Below are 6697 nucleotides of genomic sequence, written 5' to 3' on the forward strand. Positions count from 1 at the left end.
TGGTCATAGACTTGACAGACCATGGAAAAGATTGTACTTAAAGAGATATTATCCATAAGAAGCTTTGAGAAGTTATGTATGACGCAACAAAACGATTGCGAATAAACATTCAATGAAACAATAGTTGCGAGATTATTCATATCAAAACAAGATCATGATGTGCGAAACTTTCGCAGAGATAATCATAGAACAATGACATAAAAGAAAGGGGCGAACCTTTATGGCGTACACCCTAGTTCGCGAATAAAATTTCGCAAGAGGCAAATGTAAGACCTAAAGTACGTCATATAAGGGGGTACCTGTTGCATGACTCAGGGGAGAGCCACCTTAGATTCTCAGCTTAAGCATATGACTTAGGTTGGGAGACTGAGGTAATAAGGACTCTCCTAAGAAGTGCAGAATCTGATCAAGGCGCCGAGGTACACGGTTGAGTCAAGAGTGCCAGGGGCGTCCGAAGCGTACCTTTCCATTCTTGACAAGTCTTGCCTTATACTGCACTCGGCCCGAAGAAAACCCCACTTAGGGTGCAGTCTCGTAACCATAAGCCCTATAGGCAAAAGGGATAAGAGGTTGCGAAAACAATTGGTTGTTGTTAAGACCGGATGGGAGGAGCCAACCTTGTAAGGTAGAGGTACGTCTCCTTGAAGGGGAAACAAGGGGGAAGATAAGGGCGGCACCCTCCATTAGGGAGATGATAAGTGTCTTAAGATGCAAATGTCATGAGGCTTTTTACTTGCAGGGGTATTAAGGCTTGTCATATTTGTGCAACAATCATGAAGAGGAAATAATACAAAAGAGAGAGAGATAAGACGAGATCAATGGGTTTTCGCATGAAAGTGCAAATACGTCCTGCGATTTCGTCGCACAACGGAAATGTCATGGGGCTTTATTTTCGCAAGAATATTTAGGCCTGTCATATTGTCGCAACAATCCTGAAGAGGCAATAATACAAAAGAAAAAGTTAAGGCAAGATCAATGGGTTTTTGCATGAAAATGCAAGGACGTCCTGCGATTTTGTCGCAATGACAAGAGGTGGCATAATAAGACCTTTAATTAGGAAGGCAAAATAAGACCACATGACAAAACAAAATATTTATAAGTCTTCATAACAGATCATTTCTCGCAAGAAAGATAATGAGAGGCAAGTATGGGATTCAGTAAACAAGAGGCATTATCTTTCTCGCCAGCAAAATACTAAAAGAGAAAATTAATTCCAAAGTTGGTTGAAGAATATTATTCGCAAAAAATAATAAAGATGAAACAGTTCAAGAAGATAGAACTAGATAAGAAGCTCATGCTTCAGTATTAATTCCAGTAGAAGGAGACAATTGACGCTCTTCGCCAATGTTCTCATTATCGCCAGCCTTTTCTTCATTTCGATTATGATCTTCACCAACAATAATTTCTTTGAGAGGGACTTCTTTTTCGCCGCCATCTTGATTATTGCCAGCAATTACTTCTTTAGAAGGGATTTCTTTTTTGCTTCCATCTTGATTAGCACCAGCAATTGCTTCCTTAGAAGGGATCTCTTCTTCATCTTCCAAAAGACTATTCTCTCCACCACTTTCATAATCATAATCACTGTCAGCAGGACGAGGAATTTCATCATCATCTACTTCTAAAGGTTCGATTGATGTGGGAGGAAGAGATTTGGAAAATAAAATATCATTCACAAGAACTTCAGCCCGGAGATGAACTTCACGAAGAAGTGCTCTCTGATGATTCCTATCTTGAATATCCTTAAAGTAAACAAGATAATCAAGTCTTCTTTCTGCTCGGTCGCGAGAACCAGTAAGGACAGAGACGAGTAGTGCATTTTCTTTGCGAATTTTGGCATATTTAGCCTCCAAAACAGAAATGGAGGAATGAAGATTTTTCTCAGACTCTGCGAAAAGTAGAATACAAAATTTCAGTAAGATGAAGAACTCAAAAAGGTATGACAAAGAAAAGATAGTTAAGGCAGTCAAACTGTTATGACTACCTTCCTTTAGCGAAATAAGGTGTTGAATCAAGGTCAGACAACTATTCTCCCAACGGTCCATCGCATTATCAAATTTATCTCCAACTAAACCTTTAAGTCGAGACTGAAGATTTTTCTCTTTAGAAATAAGAAAGGCATTTTTCTTCGCAAGTGAAGAATAAAATTCTTCTAATTTGGAATATTGTTCTTTAAGTTGGTTCTCCTTTATACTTAAATCTATTCTACCTTGAATGAGTGTATCTCTTTCAGCGATAGATGACTCTGTTACTTCTTTAAGTTCATTTCTATAAAGAGCGAAGAGATTTTTCTTGGTCATCACATACTTTCTGAAGGATGCTAAGTTGTTGTGAAGATATCGCCATCTTGTTTAAACAAGTTCGCTTCTCTTGAGATAGAGTTTTATTCTCATCTGATAAAGTTTTCATCCCTAGATTAGCTTTAGTTAAAGAATAAGAGAGGCGAGATATTTCATTACTTAATAAATTTTGCCTCTGAACTAATTGGGTATTTTCATTGGTAAGATTATTTATATGATCAACAGAGAATGAATAGAGGTTATATAATTGGTTATATTGATCCGTCAAAATCTCTTTATCAACACGGGATTCTTCAACAGCAGATTCAAATTGATATCTCTCCATTATTGGTTTCTGGTTTAAGGCTTAACATGCGAAAAAGGGATTTCAAGGACAATTAAATATGGAAAGGATAAAATCATTAGAAAGGCAAATTGAAGACACATATAAGGAAATCATACCTATCAGTTCATCATTCTTCTTGCGAAGATTGTCGCGATCCAGCGAAACATTCTGGAGCTTTTGATTTTCGAGACGAAGAGCATTACACTCTAAAGTCATCATTTGGAGATTCTTATTCAAGGTTTCAACCTCTTTTTCCAAAGATGTTTGCGAAGCAGCTCTGTCAGAGCCAAAATACTTACTCAGAATTTCGCAAACACCAGACTTGACAGGATCAATGGGAGACTTCTTAACATCATCCAAGACCTCAGACAAAACTTTGAAAGCAATATCTATTCCTTCCACAGTTTCTTTCGAAAAAGGAAGAGGCTCAGGTAGAGAACTGGCAATGATAGAAGGTTGGGAAACATTATCAATAGGAGGAGAAGAAGTTTCATTCACAGAAGGATTAATAAAGGGGGTTTCAATCATTGAAAGGTCAGTTGAAGGGATGAAATCTGAGGCAACCTTTTCGCGAATTGGAGATAATGGTTTAACTTGCGAAGATGTCGCATGAGATTTTGAAGGGATAAGTAAGTGATGGAACAGAGGTTTCAACGGTTTTGAGGTGGCGAGATTTCTTGAGAGGTTTGTTGGCATCCTTATCACCCTGCGAATCACAATCTAGATAAGAAACAGAGGCAACAATATTGTTATTATAAAAGAATAATGTTTCTTACTACCTTATGATCCGCATAATTTCTTTTGTTTACAACAACCTTATGATGCGATTTGGGAATATTAGGGTTCTGAACCGTAATTTGGTGTTAGAGGCGTTTTTGCTGAAATAACAACAGTATGGGAATCATATAAACATCATCAAATAAGGCAGTAAGCAAGATCAATTTCAACAAAACCCATAAGAAAGAAAAAAGAAAACTAACCTCGATGAATCCATGGAAAACACCAACAGGAAGATTAATTCATAAAAATTAAAAAGGAAGAAAGTTACAAACAGTGAAGATCTACAGAGGGAAGAGTATGGAGATGAAGAAGAAATTAAAAATATTGAAAGAAGAAGAAAGAAGAAAAAGTTGCAATGGCGGAATTTGCAGAAGAACAATGAAGTTGCAGGGATGATGAAGAGAAAGTAAAAAAAAAGGATTAGAAGAATATATATAGAAAAAGTTTCTGAAAAAGGTAACCACATTTAATGTAAAGAGAAGACGTGAACTGTTAAGAAATAACGGTTGCAAAGACGTGTCAAAAAATAAACGGAAGGAAAGATACGTGTAAAAGATTCATCATAGAAGAATGTGAGAAGATGAGTAGCTGCGGCATTTCTCATATCAATATCTCCTTCGCAGAGAAGACATGAGAAGAGGCAAGATGTAGGATCAGAATCTCGCAACAACAGTATGAATGCGAAACTATTAACAACATATTGCGAAAGCGTTGCAGAATGATCTCAAAAACGAGATAACAGATAATGTCATCTTCAAATTAAGAAAGGTATGACGATTTTGCGAAGATTAGAAGACTTGCGAAATCAACATTTGTAATCTCGCGAAAGTGTCGCAAGACAAATCCGAAAATAAAGGATGGATTAGCTGTCATCCACTATAAAAAAACTCTATATAAAGAGCCGATCAGCTGTAAGGAAGGGGGAGATCTTTTTAGAAAGAGGAATAAAAAACAATTAGGAGAGAGAAAATCAAGAGTGGTTGTTGTTCTTAATCCCTTTATCTTTTCTTTTAAGATTGTTCAAAGATTCATCAATAAAATTAAGATTGTTAATCCAAAAATGAGTTAAGTGTTAATGAAATCTTTGAGGGGTGTAGTGTAGGATTTCCTGCAACTACAACGCGTACCCGGTTCAAGAACGCTGGCATTAAGAGAAACAAGCAACGAATTTTTAGGAACAACCGGCTGACGAGCAAGAGGGACCCCTTGGTCGAAACCCATATGACGAGAAGCACGATCAATATTATAAGAAGCTACTTGGAACGATCCCCTAAAGAAAGACGACATTTAACTAGGCATGCAACTCCGCATAAACAAATCTTTACCAGCACTCAGGTTATCTTCGGAAAGCAAAGCCATATTCGGAGCGGAAGCAAAGGTGTTAACCTGAACTAAGGACGCATGCACCGGGTCCCATGGGTGAAAACCGACTTCATGCAACTTATCAAGGAACCCAACCAAATCCGCGCCAGCTTCCCAATCCGCGCCAGCTTCCCAACCCGCGCCAGCTGCCAATCCGCGCCACACCATGTTTTCCAACACCATGTTTTCCAACGCCATGCTTTGCCAAACGGCCCACGCCCATTAATACTGAAAAGTCCCTTTCACACCCAGTCTATGCTAGCAACTCCGCCTTGCGCTCCAAAGCCTGACCACAAAGACATATAAACGACTGGGATTTATACAAAGCTACCAGATGCAAGGATTGCGAATTCTACTTACATCTCGAAAAAGGTCAGACAAGTCTCCTTAGCCCTTTTTCACGACGTATTGTCTCAGTTCTATCCTCGTCTGTCACCATCTTATGCTTACCTTGCAACAAGGCCCCTGTTCCAAGCTAAGCAAGAGACTTAATGTTGATGGTGGTTTTTAGACAAGGGGTAAAATCGTAAAACCTTACGCATAGCATGACGTCACCGGTGACTCTAAACACATTTATTAGAACATTTAATACACTTATGTAAAAAATTACCAGGGTATCTTTTTTCAAATGCTAAACTAGGGTTTCGACACACAAAAACCTAAGTCGCACAATCGTTGCGCATCATGGAAACTATGCCAAAACCAAAGCCGCACAATCGCTGTGCATCATGGCAACTATCCCAAAACCAAAGCCGCACAATCGCTGCGCATCATGGCAACTATGCCAAAACCAAAGCCGCACAATCGCTGCGCATCATGGAAACCATGCAAAAACCAAGCCGCACAATCATTGTGCTTCACGCCAACCGTGCCAAATTCGATTTGCACAATCATTGCGCCACACGCTCTATTGACACATTCCAAGCGACGCTTGCGACCTAGCATGACAAGCCGTGCAAACCTAGGGCCAAGCCGCCACACGTTCCATTGGCACATGCCAAGCGACGCTTGCGACCTAGCATGCCAAGTCGTGTAAACCTAGGGCCAAATCGCCACACGCGCCATTGGCACATGCCAAGCAACGCTTGCGACCTAGCATGCCAAGCCGTGCAAACCTAGGGCCAAGCCTCCACACGCGCCATTGGAACATGCCAAGCAACGCTTGCGACCTAGCATGCCAAGTCGTGCAAACCTAGGGCCAAGCCGCCACACGCGCCATTGGAACATGCCAAGCGACGCTTGCGACCTAGCATGCTAAGCCGTGCAGACCTAGGGCCAATTCGCCACACGCGCCATTGGCACATGCCAATCGACGCTTGTGACCTAGCATGCCAAGCCGTGCAAACCTAGGGCCAAGCTGCCACACGCGCCATTGGCACATACCAAGCGACGCTTGCGACCTATCATGCCAAGCCGTGCAAACCTAGGGCCAATCCGCCACACGCGCCATTGGCACATGCCAAGCGACGCTTGCGATCTAGCATGCCAAGCCGTGCAAACCTAGGGCCAAGCCGCCACACGCGCCATTGGCACATGCCAAGCGACGCTTGAAACCAAGCATGCCAAGTCGTTCAAACCTAGGGCCAAAGCCGCTACGCGCGCCATTTGCATTTTGGCATTACCACTTGCACCCGATGTGCAACCTACAACCAAGGTATTCTGCACAAGCCATTGGTACATGTCATGCAACCCTTGCACTTTGGCATGTAGCGCCTATATCAAAGGCCACGATTTCTCTTAAGATGCAAAATCTCGACCGTCGAAGGTCGCCACTGAGCCGGCACATCTCTCAAGCTCAACTTATCAAACACCAGCGACATGCTACACATTTTCCACGAAAACACTCGAGACATCAATACATGTCACAAACTGGGGGATGCTCTTTAGGGTTTTGTTTTGGCGGTTTACAGCGTGCGGCATACACAAATGCATG

Source organism: Papaver somniferum, chromosome 5, assembly GCF_003573695.1.
Source record: "Papaver somniferum cultivar HN1 chromosome 5, ASM357369v1, whole genome shotgun sequence".
Lineage (NCBI taxonomy): Eukaryota > Viridiplantae > Streptophyta > Magnoliopsida > Ranunculales > Papaveraceae > Papaver > Papaver somniferum.